The sequence below is a fragment of the Panthera leo genome, chromosome D4 (assembly GCF_018350215.1).
Source record: "Panthera leo isolate Ple1 chromosome D4, P.leo_Ple1_pat1.1, whole genome shotgun sequence".
In the NCBI taxonomy this organism is placed as follows: domain Eukaryota; kingdom Metazoa; phylum Chordata; class Mammalia; order Carnivora; family Felidae; genus Panthera; species Panthera leo.
Window position 1 is genome coordinate 71,500,716 of NC_056691.1, and position 21,067 is coordinate 71,521,782.

Consider the following 21,067-nt stretch of genomic DNA (forward strand, 5'->3'; position numbering starts at 1 on the left):
ATATGATTACAAACAAGAGACTATTAAAAATGCTATAGACTGAATGCTTGTGCCCCCTCAAAATTCGTATGTTGAAACGTGCCCCCAATGTGATGACATTAGAAGTTGGAGTCTTTGGGAGGTAATTAGATCATGAGTGTGGAGCCTTCATGAATGGGTTAGTGCCCTTAAAAAAGAGACCCCAAAGGACTCCTTCACCTCTTCTGCCATGTGAGGACACAGTGAGAAGACAGACATCTATGAACCAGGAAGCAGGCTCTCACTAAACACCAATCTGCCAGCACCTTGATCTTAGACTTCCCAGCCTCTGGAACTGTGAGAAATGAATGTTTGTTATTTAAACCACCCAATCTATAGTATTTTTATTATGGCAGCCTGAAGAGACTAAGACAAAAATAAGCAGATTTAAAAAGAACAAAATTATATTCCTAGTAACAAAAAATAATAATAAAATCATTGAAATTAGCAAAGTCCATGGAAGAGTTGAACCAGAAGATTGGACACAAATAATAGTAGTAACAAAATGTTAGGTAGTTATAAAGAATTAATTCAGTATGCACCCTCCAGAGGAAAAAATACGGAAAACATAATAGGTAGGTAAAAAAACAGAAGATAAAGTAAATTTCTAACATACATCTACTTGGAATTTCAGAAGGAGGGATGAAATAGAATGGGGAAGAGGTAATACCTTAAGAGAAAATGACTAGTAATTTCTCAGAACTGACTGAAGAAACTAATACACAGTTTCAGGAAATCCAGTGAATTCCAAGTAGGATAAATAATAAGAAATCCAGGGGCACCTGGGTGGCTCAGTCAGTTAAGCATCCAACTTTGGCTCAGGTCACGATCTCATGGTTCTCATGATCTCATGGTTCTCATGATCTCATGGTTCTTGAGTTTATGTCCCACTTTGAGCCCCACTATAGACTGTCTGCTGTCAGCACCAAGCCAGCTTTGGATCCTCTGTCTCCTTCTCTCTACCCCTACCTCTCCCTCCCTCTCTCTCTCTCTCAAAAATAAATAAACATTTTTTAAAAAGGTTTTGAGAGCAAGTATAAAGACATTTCAGACAAAATAAAAATTAGGAATTTGTCACCATTAGACCATCATTAAAGAAAATTCTAAAACTAAGCTGCCCAATAGAAATATAATGAGCAATATGTAAATTTAAATGCTCTGGCATAAAGCCACATTTTTAAATGCATGAAAAGGTAAAATTAATTTTAATACTGGTCTATTTAATCTAATATATTAAAAATTATTTCAATATGTAATCAATATAAAAACCATTAATGAGATATTTCACCCTTTCTGGTACCTGGTGTTTGAAATCCGGTACACACTCTATACTAACAGCAAATCTCAATTCAGACTAGTAATTATATTTCAAGTACTCAATATCCATATGACTGGTGGTTACCATATTGGTCAGCACAGTGTTAAGAGACATACTTAGAAGGAAGATTATTCCTGGTAAAATGGCTGAGATGCAAGAAGAGAAGATGAGCAAAACAAGTGGTAAAAACTTGGGCAAACCCAATGGCCCTAAGGGACACTGACTGTCTAAAACAATAATATTTATATCGTACACCAGAAGTTAGGGAAAGGTTTGATCAAATTCTGTTTAGTTTGGGGAAAGAATACTTTGTGAGGATGTTGTATATACTTCATATTACATCACATTAAGAGGTACACGACATCTAGTCAATGGTGGCAAGACTGGATCAGGGTGAAACAGCCAAATGCCTCCATCACAAAGTCATATTTTTTTCACCTTTTACCAAAAATCAGTCCATGGGGTAAGACCCAAGCAGAAGAAACAAGTACAAAGTCTGTGAGACAGAAGTACGTCTGGTGTGCTTGAGAAATAGTAAGGAGAAAGATTCCCTATACTGTAGCACTTGGCTAAGCTAATAACTGATAAGGATCATTCTACTGACAATTCTTTTAAAATGAATGTATTAGCAGGAGTGCTGATGCATAGGGGCACTTGTACCCCAATGTTTATAGCAGCACTTTCAACAATAGCCAAATTATGGAAAGAGCCTACATGTCCATCAACTGATGAATGGCTAAAGAAGTTGTGGTTTATATATACAATGGAATACTACTTGGCAATGAGAAAGAATGAGATATGGCCCTTTGTAGCAGGGTGGATGGAACTGGAGAGTGTGATGCTAAGTGAAATAAGCCATACAGAGAAAGACAGATACCATATGTTTTCACTCTTACGTGGATCCTGAGAAACTTAACAGAAGACCATGGGGGAGGGGAAGGGAAAAAAAAGTTAGAGAGGGAGGGAGCCAAACTATAAGAGACTCTTAAAAACTGAGAATAACCTGAGGCTTAATGGGGAGTGGGAGGGAGGGGAGGATGGATGATGGGCATTGAGGAGGGTACCTGTTGGGATGAGCACTGGGTGTTGTATGGAAACAAATTTGACAATAAATTTTATATTAAAAAATAAATAAATAAAATAAAAGGAATGTATTAGAATCACTATATGAATTATTCATTTAATGACTAGGATCATTTAATCAGAACTAATAAGTGATCCCTATAGCAAATAACAGTTGATATCGAATCCAGATCCCCTTGAAACCCTTGAGCCATTTCTCTGTACACACCCCCCATCCCCAGCTTCTTTGTGCTTTTGCTTCTGTGGACTCCCATTTGTGATGATCTTCAGAAGATTGCCCTCAGCCACAGACACCACTTTGCACGCCTGTGCAAAAAGCTGGAAGTATCTGAGAGATGAGGTACCCCTTAGCTTAGTTTGGGTGGCTCTGAGCCAAAGAACGACTTATGAAAGCCCAGCTCTTTCAAGTTGGGACAAAATCTGAGCTAATTTGCTCTCCAAAGCTCTCCTGTACAATCCAGCTGAGACTAAAACTGTGCCAGGAATTGTACCCTTGCTTGGATTCCTTCTTTTCACTGATCTGTTTCTCCCACTCCCTTACCTGTTGCTCCTGAGAGCAATTCCCTAATAAATCATTTGCACATAAATACTCAGTTCAGAGTTGGCATCTGCAGAAACTGACACAAGGAAATCCCTAATTTTGAATGCCACATTACATCTGGAATTTATGTAACAAATATAATCTAATTCTATATACTCATCTGCAAAATGGAGCATGAATAGAAATCCTTTCTACTTCCATTTGAAGTGATTGGTTTCTATTAGCATACACATATATAAATAATGCATCATGAGAAGTCAGTGCAAGGCTGATCCATGAGTGGCATATACCAGCCAGGGTACAACACTATACACACAGTGTATGTCCGCACTCATACACACAGTATTAGCATTATTGAAAACTCAGCTGTGCATCACTTTTCTCGATGTGTAAAACTTCTTTGGTTCTGGAATACAAGCAAATCGCTCACCATTCCCAAGGCCTGAATGTGGCGCTTATTGTTTCAGAGACAATGGGTCTAGTGTTTGGCGCTCAGACTACATATTTCAAAGGGAATCTTTGTCTGCTTAACATGAAATAAATCAGACTCTACATTTATTGGAAAAAGAGCAATCCAGCAACCTTCACTCAAAGAAATCAGCCTTGGCGGCCTTAAGTTACAACTGTTGAGTAAAGCTATAGGTAGCCATTTAGTAATACAAACCAGAGACTTCTAAGAGGGGCTAGGAAGAAACCTACTCTTTGCCTTTCTTTAGCCATTTTTAATCACTGAGAATTTTTTTACAATTATGTAAATTGTTTTCAAGTACATTTCTACACTAGCTTTTTACAAACCAAAATTTCTCCCAATGGCACTATTTAAATATTTACAATTATAAGCACGTGATTGTCTGAAGTTCTTCAAATATTGTAGAGAAACTTCATCAGGTTGGGCTCTACTGTTTTATAAGAAATATTTTGGAAGTTTTCTGCTAAGGCTCGTTATTGTCCTTTAAAGGACACACATGCACATACATATATCAATCATGTAAGCAAGCTAATTGAAAAAAAACATTTCTCTAACTTTATATTAGGAGTGTAACTTTGTGCTATTGGACCAGATACGCCTGTCATCTATGACAGACATGCCCAGGAATGCTAAAAAGTAATTGGCCATGCAAATGGGATATTCCTAAAGCTCACAGAGATTCCCACCAATGAAGTTGTCTTAACCAAATAAGAGAAGGACGAGTTTCAGGCTTTTAGAAGGATCCATTTACAGGCATACAATGAATGTGCTGATTAAAATCATTTGTTTCTATTCACCAGGCAAGACCTCCAAAGGTTTTGAATAAGCTATGATGCCTTACTCTATCTAGTCTTAGATATTATGTAATCTTTAATACAATCCCTTTCTATAACCCATATTGGTCTGTCTCCTCCAACTCTTTTAGAAATAGTATTATGTTTCTTCTGGAATAAAAGATAATAATTCCAGGAAAAAGTAAACTATCTTAAAATGCAATTTTCTAAACACAGCAAAATACACATGGGGATTCAGTATGTGGCAAATTCTATGCTTTTATAATCTTAGTGGGACCACATTACAGAAAAATGTAAAATGCCTGCATATGAAAATTCACGTAAAAAAAAGCCAAAAGATAAATAAAAAGCTGGAAAAAAAATCACAACTCAAATTACAAAGGTCTTATTTTCCTAATGTATTTTTAATATATTAATAACAAGACTAAGAGACCAATCTAACATAGGTAAATGATATGAAAAGACAATTCACAGAAAAAAATAAAAATGGCTCCTAAAATGTAATAATATCACTCATAATAAAGACACTTCACTGAAACTGCACTGAAAGATCATTTCTACCTATCAAATTGTGATCCAAAAAGTAATAAATGGTACTGCTGAAGAATATAGGTATTGTTGAGGGTATTATGACAAGTGAAATAAGTCAGAGAAAGAAAGACAAATACTGTATGATTTCACTTATATGTGGAATCTAAAAAACCAAACAAAACTCATAGATACAGAGAACAGATTGTTGGTTATTAGAGGGGAAGGGGGCTGGGAAGTGAGCAAAAAGTGTGAAGGGGGTCAACCGTATGGTGACAGATGGTTATGAGACTTACTGTGGTGATCACTCTGTAGTATATGCAAAGATCAAACTACTATGTTGTACACCTGAAACTAATATAATGTTATATACCAATTTTTCCTAAGTTAAAAACAAACAAAAAAAAGAATATAGGCACTGGTGATAATACATATATATATATATGGGGAGGATATATATATATTCTCTACAGAGGGCAATTTGGCAATATAAAAATTATAAATGCACAAGGCCTTTAATGCAATTCCTTTTCTAGTAATGTATCCTAAAGCTATATCCCAATGAGTGAAAAGATTGTAACTACATGTATATCTGTGTCCATATCCATATCCATTCACCTATCTATCCATCTATCATGTGCCTATTTACTCTCAATAGAAAGATACCCAAGAATGTAGCAGAGGCTGACCCCAGGAAGGGCAATGAGAGTAGAGTGATTTATATTTAGTTATGTTCGTTTGCACTTCTTGGGCTTTGAGCCCTGGTATCTCTTCAAAAAAAAAAAAAAAATTTAACATAAATTTTCAAAGGCGCCATATTCTAAGCACGAATATATGGTGCTAAGGAAATAGAGGCTCTACTTCCGTTGATTATTTGATTCATTTCTTTGATCCAAAGTCATTCACAAGAACTTTGATTAAAATACTCTGGAGTGCAAGGGTGCCTAGGTGGCTCAGTCTGTTAAGCGTCTGACTTAGGCTCAGGTCATGATCTCACGGTTCATGGGTGTGAGCCCCACATCCGGCTCTGTGCTGACAGCTCAGAGCCTGGAGCCTTGCTTCGGATTCTGTGTCTCCCTCCTTCTCTCTTCCTCCCCCGCTCATGCTCTGTCTCTCTCTCTCTCTCCTTTAAAAATAAATAAAAACATATAAAAAATTTAAAAAAATACTCTGGAGTGCAGCATATATTATAAATAGCTCAAATTTATCCTAGGTTTTGAACAGTAGCTATACTTTTCCTTTGACACCATAGTGCAAGAAATGTGCATACCCCTTTGTATTACTTTCTTCACCTTTGTGAGATTTCTCCAGCATGATGTGGGAACACACCACAAGGCAGCAGTTTGGACTCTTGCTGTTTCTGCCCGTTGCGTCATCGCTGGTCTTATGTAGATACAAAAGGGAACATGCTAGATTCCACCAAACACTTTGCTGCCTTGACTACTTTACATCAGTGCCTCATTTAATCCTTACAAAGCCATTATGATGAAAGTATTTTTGTCCTCATCAGTCTGATACTCAGAGAATCAGATAGGTTGTCCAAGACAGCCGGATGCAAATCCAGATATATTTGGTGCCTCAGTGGAGTGTGGACATCAGGTGAACAAGAATCACAAGTAATTAGCTGCACATAGCAACTACATAAACAAATGTGTTTTTAATCAATGCTTTTTAAGGGAAATTAATTAATCATTCCCAAAATATTTGTAAACTGATGAAAATGTATTAAATGCAGATTTTAAAAAACAGACTTAGATTTGATTCTGTTAATACACAAAAAAATCAAACATAAATTTAAGAATCTTCTGAGGTTCAGCTTGAATTATACTAAAAACAGTTTAAATGTTCACACAACTAACCTTGCTTTACCAATGAGAAAACTCAAACCACACCTAATCAATTTTTTTAACTTGTGTAGTGGTAAGATACTGATCAGACATTTGTGGCTTATATTATCCCAAATCCACACATTGAATTCTCTGTCAAAAGGATTTGGGTTTTTAGGTTGACTTTGCAGTACGTGGTTTAAAAGGAAAAAGGACTTGACATTACAGCAGGCAACAAACTTGAGAGAAATAGCAGGAAAGACTTAGAACATGAATTCTTTTTCAATCCCAAAGAGATGCTGTTCCAACAAGACTCAGGTCAGAGGGCTGGGCACTGCTGGGGAGGTCACATGACTGATCTGGGCGAACTTGTTTTGTGAAGAAACAGATGATTTCTAGCTATGAGGCTGTTGTTCCTGTAACTTTTTAGCAACAGTTAAATCCATTAAATCCAGTTAAATCCAGCAGTTAAATCCATTTCAAAATGACAAGCGAAAGAAAAGAACATTCTGAATAAACTGCAGATGAATGGAGTTTTCCCCTGCCTCCTTGGGAATATTATGAGCATCTTACAAAAGGGGCCATATCCTGTTTCCTTCTCTGGTTGCTACAACTGTGGTTTGTATATTGGCTGTATCACTAATGTGAATTTATAACCCATAAATGCCAAAAGAAAAAAAATCAATACTCCTTCACAAATATGCATTTTTCTTACCCTAACTTTCAACAAGCACTGTTTTAAATCATCATTATTTTTTTCTGCACTGGAAGCAAATCTACACATCTTTTTCATACCCTACTGCTAGCACAGAAGGTGAAATACTGACATAAATGAAAGGAATTGCAAGTTCAGCATTAATATAAACCAGGAAAACACTACTGGGATATTTAAAACTCAACAGTGCCTCCTAGTGCACCTACAAAAATTAGCATGAGCCCAAGATGCAAAATAAATCAGGCTGGAAAAAAGTAAATTAGAAGACATTAATGAATTTATCCCTTTAAATCATCCAGGAATCGGTCCTTCGGAATGAACCTGTTTACTTTAACAAGACACACAAATTATTTTCAAATAAAAACAGGGCATTGAGAAAGATCAGATTCAGGTGGAAGGAAATGGCACAAAGGCATGTGGAAAGAGATAATGCAAAAGATAAAGACACATTTTTAAAGAAAGAGAAAGAAAGGGAAGAAGGAGGAGAAGAAGGTGGAAAAAGACTCTTACTGCCCCCAGAGCATACCAACTTGAAGGAATATCACAAACTTGGATAATGATAATATGGCATTTTGCTCTGAGCCAACACCCACCTTTGTTAATTTCCTCATAAGAGAACTCCTATCAGAAACGGGAACCCTCTTGCACTGTTGGTGGGAATGCACACTGGTGCAGCCACTCTGGAAAACAGTGTGGAGGTTCCTCAAAAAATTAAAAATAGAACTACCCTATGACCTAGCAATAGCACTACTAGGAATTTACTCAAGGTATACAGGAGTCTTGATTCGTAGGGGCACATGTACCCCAATGTTTATAGCAGCGCTTTCAACAACAGCCAAATTACGGAAAGAGCCTAAATGTCCATCAACTGATGAATGGGTAAAGAAGATGTGGTTTATGTATACAATGGAATACTACTTTGTAATGAGAAAGAATGAAATCATGCCATTTGCAACAACGTGGATGATACTGGAAGGTATTATGCTGAGTGAAATAAGTCAGTCAGAGAAGGACAGATATCATATGTTTTCACTCATATGTGGATCTTGAGAGACTTAACACAAGGCCATGGGGGAAGGGAAGGGGGAAAAATAGTTACAGAGAGGGAGGGAAGCAAACCACAAGAGACTCTTAAATACAGAGAACAAACTGAGGGTGGGTGGGAGGTGGGGGAGAGGAGAAAATGGGTGATGGGCATTGAGGAGGGCACTTGTTGGGATGAGCACTGGGTGTTGTATGGAAGCCAATTTGACAATAAATTATATTTAAAAAAAAATAAAAGAACTCCTATCATCAATGTTCTTCTTGCCCACCAGCTACCATTGGTAGCATCAAAGGTCTTCACACGTCTATGCAATTATTGGTGCTTTCCACCACGGCCCCTAAAGTTGGAAGTTAGTTTTTTCTGCTTAAATGATCATAGCTTTTTCCAAAAGTTTCTGATATCTGAGGGTTTACAACATTTGGGGATCATGAAAAGAAGTAATGCCATGAAACCCAGCAAGAAGGTACTCAGATGAGTGAGGACTACTTGGCTATGAATCTGTGCCCAAAAGAATTTCCCCTTGCTGGATCCACCTGATATCCGCAAATTCACCCAATGTTTCTACTCTCATGTCTTCATTCTTTCTTTGTTTCACCAAAAACGTATGTAGAGTTCTTATCTGCTCTTTGTTTGAATTCTATTGTCCTCAACATTCCCTTCACTACTTTGAAGAAATCTTACTTGGCCAGTACTTTATCTCAATGTCCTCAAATATGTCTTGCAAATTAAGCTTCCTCATGACCACTAGATAGAAAAACATCAAGAGAACCTAAATTATTTGAGAAGAGAAGTCTAAGCCTGACAGAATAAGGAAAGCACTCATAGTTATACACCAACTGTAAGTTAATATCAGGACCCCATTATATATGTATATGTTTATTGTATACAATCCTCCTTAAGTTGACCATTTAAGAGATTTTGTACACTTCTTTCCCATTACGGCATTTCAAAAGGTTCAATGTAAAGACTTCCTCCATGTATGCTTTGGAAATACATTTTGATGAAGCCAGTCACACTTGACTATCCTATTAGATTATTTGGTTTCCAAAATGTGGAGGCAAACAGGTGAGCAGACCCGTGTGTCTTCATAGAATTAACCCTTACTTTTGTGTACATTCTCTATATCACAAAACCACAAGGCACAATAGTGAAAGAACTTTGCAGTTTTCAGACCAACACAAAATTCTTAATTAAAAGAGTCTGCATGTTTTGAGGAAATAAGACTTATTAAAAGCTGCTGTATTTTCAGAACTGTCTTTAGTAAAAGCAACATCACTGAGAATTCTTTCTTTCTGTTCCACTAAAGTAAACAAATGTGAAGCAATTCCAAAGAGAGAGGGAAAAGCTGATCAAGAATAGTGAATGACATCCAAAGTGCAAACAATATGGCAAGACTGAGTAACAGAACAGTAGGACAAAATTTGCTGCTTGACCAATGGACAAAATGTAATTACTCAAAAAAGGAAAAGCAGTGTTCATTCAGAGACACACAAAACAACATTAAAATTATGATACATCCTCATAATAGAACACCATGCAGTGACTGAAAATGATGGAGGTCTGTATTCAATTGAAGAAAAGTTATGTTACATGAAAACACAAAAAATATTCACATTTGAAACATTTATATATTATTTATATACATCCTATTCCTGACAGAGTGCTCTCAAATTGACACACTCTCCTTTCCTCTACCTTAAATCCTGTTCCTCTCCTCTTGATCAGGGACCCTCAAAACCCAACCCCATGTTTCTCCCAGCTTTTGCTGAAACATGCTAGCTAAATACTACGGCTCCTTTGAGGTTGTGTTCTTTTCCTGTCTTTCAGATCTAGTACATCCCCTCCTGGGTGATATTATAACTTAATCCCAGGAAGGGAGATTTGGCTTTGGGCCAGGAAGGGAGACAGGTATACATCCTGATGGGGGTAAGGGAGAGGTGCCTTTGCATCATCTTCAAGCAAGGAAGGAATTCTAGCCCTTATAAGAAAGTGGGTCACTTCTTCAGGCTCAAAGACTCAGAAAAATCTGGAGGATTCAAGATTTTTAGGATGCATTAATATCACTGTCCCCATCCAAGATGGCAGGGTCCTATTGTTTCCCAACCTTGACATTGCAGATATACCTTGGTTTAGGGCTCATCTACTCACAATTAATCTCATGACCCTGGTCCTTGTTTTCTCTGCTTTCCAGCCATAGGACATGAGAACATTTGCATATGATACCAAGTAGGCCCTTTGACTTTCACATTTAGCTTGTAATTTCTAATTGCTCTTTCTTAACTTTTCATTATCTTTTTCCAAGTTTCAATTGAGTTTAGCAATAAACATTCAATATTATTATACTTATAGTTGCTTTTTCTCTCATTTTTACCATCTGCTTTACACATTGTACCTGCTAACACATTACCTTCCACTGATCCACTGTCCCAATTGCCCAACAGTAGATTTTTTCACAATTATACTGCTTATTTTTGTCAGGGTCTCGTGGTGCTCCCGCTACCACCAGTAACAGTTCTCTTTGCCAACCAGGTAATGTGTGGTTCTGCTCCAGGATCTTATCCCAGCATGTGTCTTTTGTTTTGATCTGGTTTGGGTTTGGGGGACCACGCACGTCAACTCTCAGGGATGGGTTCCCAGGTAAGTTATCTGAAACAGGAATTAGCATGTAAACAAGCTTAATTGGGAGTGCTCTGAGAATCAACACTTCAGGAAGAGAAAGGAGGGTAAGGGAGCAAGATTAGGCAGAAACTGTGCAGTGATACAATGTATTGCAATAGAAGCCTTAGGTGAGAGCACTGGGTGTTGTATGGAAACCAAATTGACAATAAATTTCATATTAAAAAAAAAAAAGAATAAGCCTTAGCTGATTCTCTGAGGAGTTCCAAAAGTTGGATGAACCTTGAGGACCACCCTAAACTAGAGCAAAAGGGCCAGACTTTGATATCCTCATACTCAACATACTCAACAGTCATTGGATGGGACCACCTGGGAGGAGAGCATGGTCTTGGCAAGGCACCTTCTTCGGTCAAGGCAATCCCTGACAGTGTCTGAGAGTTGAGAACAGTCTGGATGGGGGCAACATCCCCACAGCTGAGAGTACCTCTTTCCTGATGGAGACTCTGATCAGTGCATCATAGCAGCCACTGCCAGAACTCAGATCCATGCAGCACCCTGGATATCCCTGTCTCAATAAGTATACATTTTTTAAATTAAAAATAACAGCAATATCAAATAACAAAAATCTCAAATATATACATAGAAGATGGTAGGGAGGAAAAAAAGAGGGACTGTACAAATTTTTTTAAAGGTCATCTTGTTAAAGGGAAGAACGTCCTGGTAGACTGGATCCTTACTCTGTTCTCTCTCTCCTTAGTAATGGGATCACACATCCACACTCCTTATCATGTAATTTTGCAATGCCCTCATAATGCCTTGGAGTATATATCCTTATCTATTCACCGTGTGCTAGAACATGTGACATGTTAGCAGCTATGACTCAACCGGAGACTTAAAACGGGCTTTCAGAGTTAAGCTTACCCTCTTGTGCCTACACTATTGCTATTAAGACATGCCCCAGCCTGCTGTTCCAAGGAGAGAATGACAGACACATGGAGCACAGGTATTCCAACCAATCAACTGAGCCACCATGAGTAGCAAAGCTATGTCACCATACCCAGCCTATATCAGCTGAACCTCAGCCACTACATAGATGCATGAATGGTGAAAAAGACTGCTATTATTTGGGTTTATCTGGGGGATAGCATATTACAAAACATCATTATAACAGTACCTAACTTCTACAGATGTAGGGTTTTTTTTTTAATTTTTTTAACCTTTTATTTATTTCAGAGACACAAAGTGCAAGCAGGGGAGGGGCAGACCGCCAGATCATGACCTGAGCCAAAGTCAGATGCTCAATCAACTGAGCCACCCAGGAGCCCCTACAGATGTAGGTATTAACTTATAGACATTGTTAGAAAATATAAGTTTAAATATGTGTATGGCATTATTTCTTCTAATACACTAGCAGGAAAAAAAAAAGAAATCATCAATTCAACAAACAATAGAATGGGGGTGGGGAGCGAAGTAAAAAATAATACAAAAGAATAGCAAGAATGAGCAAATAAATAAGGGGTACAAACAGGCTTAAATATAAAATAACAATAAATATTAATAAGTAAAATTCATTTTAGAGGACAGACTCACAGATTGAGGAGGTTAAAATTAAACTCAACTATTTAAAAGATGGGCTTAAAATAACAAGACAATGTTGAAATAAAGGGATGAGAAACGGTATATCAAGAGAATGCTTCGAGGAAAACCAACCATAACAATATTAATATTGAAATAAATACAAGATGGAAATTATTAGAGTAACCCAGGAGGACTATTACATATTAATAACTGTGCAAGCACATTTCAATATATCAAAAAGACACAACAGTCATGATATTTTATAGATTTAACTACACAGCTTTGAAATATATAAATCAAAATCTAATATAAAAGGCTTCTGCACAGCAAAGGAAACCATCAACAAAATGAAAAGGCAACCTGTGGAATGGTAGAAAACATCTGCAAATTATATATAAGAGGTTAATTTCCAAAATATACAAAGAACTCACAATTCAATAGCAAAAACAGTCTAATTTAAAAATGGGCAGAGGATCTGAATAGATATCTTTGCAAAGAAGACATACAAATAACCAACAGAAGTACATCAAAAGGTGCTCAACATCACTAATCGTCAGGGAAATTAATTCAAAACCAGAACGAAATATCACCTCACATCTACTAAGATGGCTAGCATCAAAAAGACAAGGCACAGTGCTGGTGAGGATGTGTAGAAAAGGGAACCCTGTATACTGTTGGTGGGAATATAAAAAATTAGTGCAGCCACTATGGAAAATGATATAGAGGTTCCTCAAAAATATAAAAATAGAACTACCATATGATCCAGTAACCCCACTTCTGTGAATGTATCCAAAGGAAACTAAAACATTATATCAAAGAGATATCTGCACCCTCATGTTCATGGCAGTGTTATTTATTTATGACAGCCAAGATGTTGAAACAACCTAGGTGTCCATTGACAAATTAAGTGGATGAAGAAGTTGTAGTGTATAAAAATCATTCAGATGAAATCATGTGGATGAAATGCAAATCATCCACATTTGCAGCAATGTGGATGGAACTGGAAGTTATTATGCTGAGTGAAATAAGTCAGTCAGAGAAGGACAGATATCATATGTTTTCACTCATATGTGGATCTTGAGACACTTAACAGACGGCCATGGGGGAAGGAAAGGGGAAAAAAATAGGTACAGAGAGGGAGGGAAGCAAACCACAAGAGACTCTTAAATACAGACAACAAACTCAGGGTGGGTGGGGGAGAAGGGAAAGTGGGTGATGGGCATTGAGGAGGGCACTTGTTGGGATGAGCACTGGGTGTTGTATGGAAGCCAATTTGACAATAAATTTTATTCATAAAAAAGTTAAAAAATCATTCAAAGAATAAAAATAGCTCTTGGAAAGTAAAAACAAGGTCAAAACTAGGAAAAACTAAACAGAAAAGTTGGAAGATGAAGTTACAAAAATCTCCCAGTGGATAGAGCAAAAACACAAAGACAAGAGATTAGCCCATTAGAGTACCAATCCAGAAGTTCCAACATAATACTAAAGTCCAGAAAATAAAGAGAAGGAAATCATCACAGTATGTATATATGTAGATATATATCTGAAATCAATTAGATTTCAGATTGAAAGTTTCCAAGCAGTACCCAAACTGTGGCTGAAAAAAAAAATCCATACAAAGACACATCATTAAGAAATTTCAAAATATTGAGAATTCTATAGCCAGCCAAACCATCAACAGAACAAAGATATGTCCAGACATCCAAAGTCACAAAAAAATTACCACTCATGCACCCTTTTCTGGAAAGCTATTGAACTAACAAAACAAGGCAGTTTGGGAAGAGGCAAGAGGAAAATATCAAATCAGGAACTGGGGAACACAGCTCAAGTCAGAAGCAAAGGCAATCCCAGATTACTGATAGAGATCACAGTTCTATACCAAGTCTAGAGAATGACCAGGAAAGACTTTAGCAAGTTAGGAGTCTCTGAGGAAAGATTTCTCTAAAAGATGAAATACAATAGTTAAAGTGTGTGACTATACTTAGAGAAGATATACATCCTCTGGCTAGTGCTTGTGTTTCAGTTAATAAAAAGAACATTAAAAACCAAACGTTAAACAGACAAGTATCAACACAAATTGTTGTACAAGAAAGGAAATCCTAACAAATTATAGTAAGCACCTAATGAAACAGAAGGAAATATAAGATACTCTGTAGGAGCTTAAAAGAGCGTGGTAGACCCATATTCTTGCCATGATGCTGTTTCCAAGATACATTAATTTTTAAAAGCAAATTATAAACAGTGTAATATTTGCATAACACCATATACACAAAATTATACTAAATATTTCTATACCACTTCTATACCATATGCCAATAGCAGTGCCTTTCAAAATGTGGTCTGTGGATCAGCAACGTCAACATTATTTAAGATTTAATCAGAAAAACATATTCTCACTTCCCCCCCAAACGTACTGAATCAGAATCTCTAGAGTAGGGCTGAGGAATCAAGCTGCTTGCTCACCACTTGCTTTCCAGGTAATACTTAAGCACAATAAAGTTTGAGTACTGCCACAGTACTGAATAAGAATAAGAAAGGTCTGATTAGAAGAATTAACCCTGGTGGTGAGAGTGGGATGAACTGTGGATATATCCAAAGGAGCAGCCTGATAAATCGTTGTGCTTTAATGGTTTTCACAAGAATGTATTTATTCATTGACTATGCAAAAAAAGACAAAATAATTTTTCAAGGAAAATGTACTCGGGAAGTACGTGCATAAAATATGACATAGTCCCTGTTTATCAATGTCTCTCTTACATTGGAATGTTGTTCTCCAGACATAAATTCCATCGAGCTAACTATTGCCTGTGGCTGAAAGACAGCACATGCTAGAAAGGAAATTAAAAAGAATTTTGATGAACTACTAAAATTCCTCTCCTTGAAGCACAGCTGGTAGGCAATGTGATAGTGGACGGAGCCTCCCAGGACTGCTTGGATAATTAGAGTAGATGGTACATGTTCTCTAGAGCTAACAGACATTGGGGCGCCTGGGTGGCTCAGTCAGTTAAGCCTCCAACTTTGGCTGAGATCATGACCTCACCGTTTGTGAGTTCGAGCCCCACATTGGGATCTCTGCTGTCAGTGCAGAGCCCACTTTGGATCCTCTGTATTCCTCTCTCCTTGCCCTTCCCCCACTCCTTCCCTCTCTATTTCTCTCTCTCTCTCTCTCTCTCTCTCTCTCTCAAAAATAGACAAACATTTAAAAAAATAAAAATGAAAAAAAAAACCCAACAGATGTTGAAGGCATAGCTCTGACCCACAGCCTTAATTTGTTCTGGGCACTATGCTACCATTCACATTCTGTCAGGGAAACAGTCTTCTTTTATGATGTGTCGAGGGACAGAGAGGCGGAGGTGTGCTGATACTACACTGTGGGCTTTGAAGCTGGAGCCAGGGCATAGCAGTGAAGGATGTAGGTGGCCTCTAGAAGCTGGAAAAGGTGAGATACTTGATTCTCCCTAGCCTCCAGTAAAAACCAGCCTTGCTGACATCTTGATTTCAGCCTTGTGAAACTGATGTCAGACTTCAAGAGTCCCAAGAATTTTGGTGTCCTGCATCTCTGATGATACCCAGTCAGCAGAAATGACAGAATGCCTCAAGCAGACAAATGGCATGCCTCCCCTTGTGCGAGAATGCACAGTGGAGATGACTGCAACTTCACAGCATGGTCCAAGTTGACACCCTGCTCCACGAACTGTGAAACAGCCCTAAGTCCATGGCGACAGCCCACAGGGAAGAGGGAGAAGGTGAGAAAGAGAAATGCCAAGGCTCTGACCTGTACCTTCTTGTGGAAATGGAACTCTGCGTTTGTGATGTATTTCTATCTCAACCTTAGGGAAACTGGTGAGATTGCATTCTTCCAAAAGGCAGAAGGGAGTCTCAACGAGGATTTTGGGTAAGAGGAGATGTCAAAGAATGTGGAAAAGGCATGCACTTTAGAGCTGTAGCCTGCTCTGGCAAAAATGGAAGACCTATGGATCCCTCCCACTGTAGCAGTTCCGGTAAGGACATGGATGAGGAGTAACAGATGAGAACGCACACATACAGCCAAGAGGTATAGCCAACGTCTAGAATTAGCCGCTTTGTCCTTTAGTAATTGTTGCTAGTTCTTGGGTGCCTGGGTGGCTCAGTGGGTTAAGCGTCCAACTCTTGCTTTCAGCTCAGATCATGATCTCACGGTTTGTGAGTTTGAGCCCTGAGCTGTGCTCTTCACTGACAGTGCAGAGCCTGCTTGGGATTCTCTCTCTCCTGCTCTCTCTGCCCCTCCCCCCTTATGTGTTCTATCTCTCTCAAGATAAATAAATTCAATAATAATAGTAATTGTTTTAGTTCTCCTTTGTCAGTAACACACTTTCATAAAACATAGGCATTTGGAACGTACATATTCCTATCTCACTAATTATTTGGAATGTGATTATTTTGGATCCTTGACTCCCCTCACTCTACAGTTCCCCATTGGCCACTTGTTTAACTGGATGAGCACAGCTGCTCTACTTCACTGAAAAAGCCATGTCTAATACAAAATATATTTTGTGGTGTGTTTTGGTGCTCCTACCATACATACAGAGGTATCAGGACTTGAACTTCTTCTAAATTAGTTAACAAAATACCAATGAAAAGGCTGATTTAAAATGTTTTATAGTGGCACCTGGGTGGCTCAGTCAGCTAAGCGCCCAACTGTTGATTTCAGCTCAGATCATGATCTCACAGTTTGTGGGATCAAGCCTATGTCGGGCTCTGCTTGGGATTCTCTCTCTCTCCCTCTCTGTCTGCCCCTCCCCAACTTGCACGCACACACTCTTTCTCTCTCCCAAAATAAATAAACTTTAAAAAAATGTTTTACAATATAAGTAAACCCAAATTAATAGAATAAAACTGTAGGGAAAAAAAGTAGGCAATTTGTGAGAGTTTTGTGCACTGTTAATCAGGGAGAAGACTGTCTTTTTGAACGCTGGGAGATTTTGAAAGATACAGGTGAGTGAAGAAAAAAGGAAGATTAAATACATCGTTGGGCTAAATGTTGATGGGGGAGGCTGAGGCTAATAATTACAATGGAACTTACGAATTTCATACTTTAATTTGTGGCTTTTTGGTTTTTTTAAGACTAAAAAGGTTAGGAATTTATAGAAGTATGAAAAAGAATTCATGTTTGACTAGCAAACTCTGGGGGAAAAAAAGATTGGGGTCTCTGTCATCAAAGTCTTATGTTCTAATAAGCTCTCTCAATAATATTAGAAATGGTAAATTGAACTCAGTTTTTGTTTTGTTTTGAGAAAATGCATGAAAGCAGGGGAGAGGGGAGAGAGAGAGGGAGAAAGAGAATCTTCAGCAGGCTCCACGCCCAGCGTGGAGCCCAACATGGGGCTCTATCCCACAACCCTGGGTTTATGACCTGAAACCAAAATAAGAGTTGGATGCGTAGCTGACTAAGCCACCCAGGAATCCCTGAATTCAGTTCTAATATAGAAGTCAGGTAAATGACAGTCTGTCTTCATTGCCAACGGGTTAGCTATTCTTTAAGATATGCCTGTATAATTATATAATGCAACTAAAGGTTTAATAACTTTTCATTTATTTGTTTTTGAGAGACAGAGAGAGCACAAGTGGGGAGGGGCAGAGAGAGAAGGAGACAGAATCCAAAGCAGGCTCCAGGCTCTGAGCTGTCAGCACAGAGCCCAGCACAGGGCTCAAACTCAAACTGTGAGATCATGACCTGACTTAACCGACTGTGCCACCCAGGCACCCCTATAACTTTTCAAATGATGACATCATTGCTCTGCTTCCTGAGTTACTCTATAAAATTGTTTTCAGTGATTTGACTTGGAAAAACATTAAACACTTCACAGGCAAGTAGTGGAACCATTTTATGGAAGCCAAAGATAGTTGACGCTAATCTTTGTTTTTCAGTTTATATATATTTATATTTATATTTATATTTATATTTATATTTATACACACATATATATGTATCTGCTTATACATATATATATGTGTGTATTGGTTTATTATCTTAAAACTGCCTTTCCTTTTTCTTATTGAAATATTTTTGACTTACAATGTTGTATAAATTTAAGGTGTACAACATGTTAATATGATAGATTTTTATAAGGTAGCGATTGCCATTGTAGTGATAATTAGCACCTCCATCACATTACATAATTATCATTTCTTTTTAGTGGTTGGAATAATTAAGTTCTAGTCTCTCAACAAGTTTGATTATAATGCAATATTGGTGTGTATATTTATACCGTGCATTAAATCTCTAAGACTTATTTACTACTTAAAAAAAAAAGAGAAAACATAGGGAAAGTTAAAAAAAATAGAGAAAAGTTGTATTGGTTAACACGAGGCCCATTTGAGGTACAGAGATAGAAGATAAGGGATGCCTTGGTGGCTCAACCAGTTAAGTGTCCAACTTCAGCTCAGATCATCATCTCATGATTCATGGGTTCAAGCCCCACATTGGGCTCTGTGCTGACAGCTCAGAGCCTGGAGCCTGCTTCGGATTCTGTGTCTCCCTCCCTCTCTGCCCCTCCCCCACTCGTGCTCTGTCTCTCTCTGTCTCTTAAAAATAAATAAATGTTAAACAAAAAGAAATAGAAGATAAGAAGAGGGTTACACTGAGAAGGTACTTCTTTGCTCAGTGGGCAGGAAAATGCATGCACACCACTCCACTTCTCTTATTCCGTATTCTCCATCACCCTCTGAGATGTTCCCATGGCCCTTTGGGACAAGCAGCTACTTGGCTCAACTCTTCAATGGTGCAAGAATGCCTTTGTTGACAAAACCTACCTAACCAAAATAGTCATAATGCTTTTCTTTCTCTGCAGCACTTCACTTCTTCATCATGACACTATTCCCACTACACGGGTACAAGTCACAGGCTGGTTCTCACTGCCCTGGAGGGAACTGTGCTTTGTCGAGACTCATTATAGTTTAGAACCCAAGTGGCGCTGGTGCTCTGGAAGTGCACACAGGTTAAATGAGACACCGTGAGACCCAGCCCCCTGGGTAGGCAGGGGGTTGAGAGCAAACATGGGAAAATCCAACTGAGACTTCTTAGTAAGAGAAGTTTTCTTCTTAGAAAGTTTCTCCTAAGGGAAATTTGAAGTACCTTCAAAGTAAGGTAATCTCTACTTAAGAGAAAGAGTGAAATATTGAGAGGTAGAGACAGTTTAAAGTATTCATGAAATGGTCCAAGAGTAGTATTACTCTCAAGCTTAAGAAATTCACTCTATTTTATATATTGCAAATACCATGAAGCCTCATACTCTGTATGAAGCCATAATGATGGCTACAGGTCATTATATATTTGTTCACACCCACAGAATATACAACACCATGAGTAAACCATACTGTAAATGATGAATTGTGGGTGATTGTGATGTGTCAACGTAGGTTCATCAACTGAATAACAAATGTACCCCTCCTGTGGAGGTGTGTTGATAATGGCGGAAGCTGTGGGCACAGGAGCAGGGAGTGTATGGGAAATCTCTGTACCTTCCCCTCAACTCTACTGGGAACCTAAAACTACTCTAAAAAATTAAAGCCTAATGAAAAAAAGAATTTTAAGAGAGCCAAGGTACCATGTTAAAGAACTTACCATTTAATCAAGGACATAATAGAGACAGTAAAATAAAATAAGCAAAACATCTGAGTAAACATTTCTGTAAAGTAAACAAATGTCCAAAAATTATATGAAAAGATGCTCAGCATCACTAATCATTAAAGAAATGCAGGTCAAAACCACAATGAAATATCGCCTTATACCAATTAGGACAGTTAATGTATAAAAAAAAAGAAAAACAGAAAATTACATGTGATGACAAAGATGTGGAGAAATTGGGAGAAAATGTATGGTGTTTTCCTCAAAAAAATTTAAAATAGAATTATCATATGCTCCAGCAATCTCACTCATGGTTACATATCCAAAAGAATTGAAAGCAGGATCTCAAAGAGATATCTGTACACCCATGTTCACAAAGGCATTATTCACAATAGCCAAGAGGTGGAAGAAACCCAAATGTCCTGTCCGTTGATGGATGAATGGATAAAGAAAATGTGTTGTATACAAACTGGCGAAGGAGATAAGGTTGCAGATGGAATTAAGGTTGCTAATCAGCTGACCTTACAACAAACAGAGAGCTTATCCGCCTCAGCCCAGTATAATCACAAGGGCCTTTAAAAGTGGGAGGAAGAGACAGAACAGAATTGAAGAAAGAGATATGATGACAGAAGCAGGGTCAGAGTGATGCAATATGAGAAAGACTTGATTCATTTGCTGGCTTTGGAAATGGAGGAAGGGGCCACCTATTAGTCTATGCAAGCTGCCATAACAGAAGACCACCGACTGGGTAACTTAAACAGAAAAAATTTACTTTCTTACAGTTCTGGAAGCTAAAAGTCCCTGCTTCAGGTACCAAACAGTGAGAAGATAGAGAGAGAGGAGAAACTATAAGGTCCTCCCATGCTCTTGGGACCACAGTCCTCCAGTCAAGAAGTACTGTTTCCTAAGGATTTCAGCTGCCTGCCCATT

At 38.0% G+C, this 21,067-nt stretch overlaps 1 protein-coding gene across 1 annotated transcript in view; it reads right to left on the reverse strand.

Annotated features, from left to right (window-relative positions):
- The window catches only part of LPAR1 (lysophosphatidic acid receptor 1), a 358,989-nt gene that overhangs the window by 331,129 nt on the left and 6,793 nt on the right, over nucleotides 1-21,067 (reverse strand). The gene's annotated exons all lie outside the window — the stretch shown is intronic.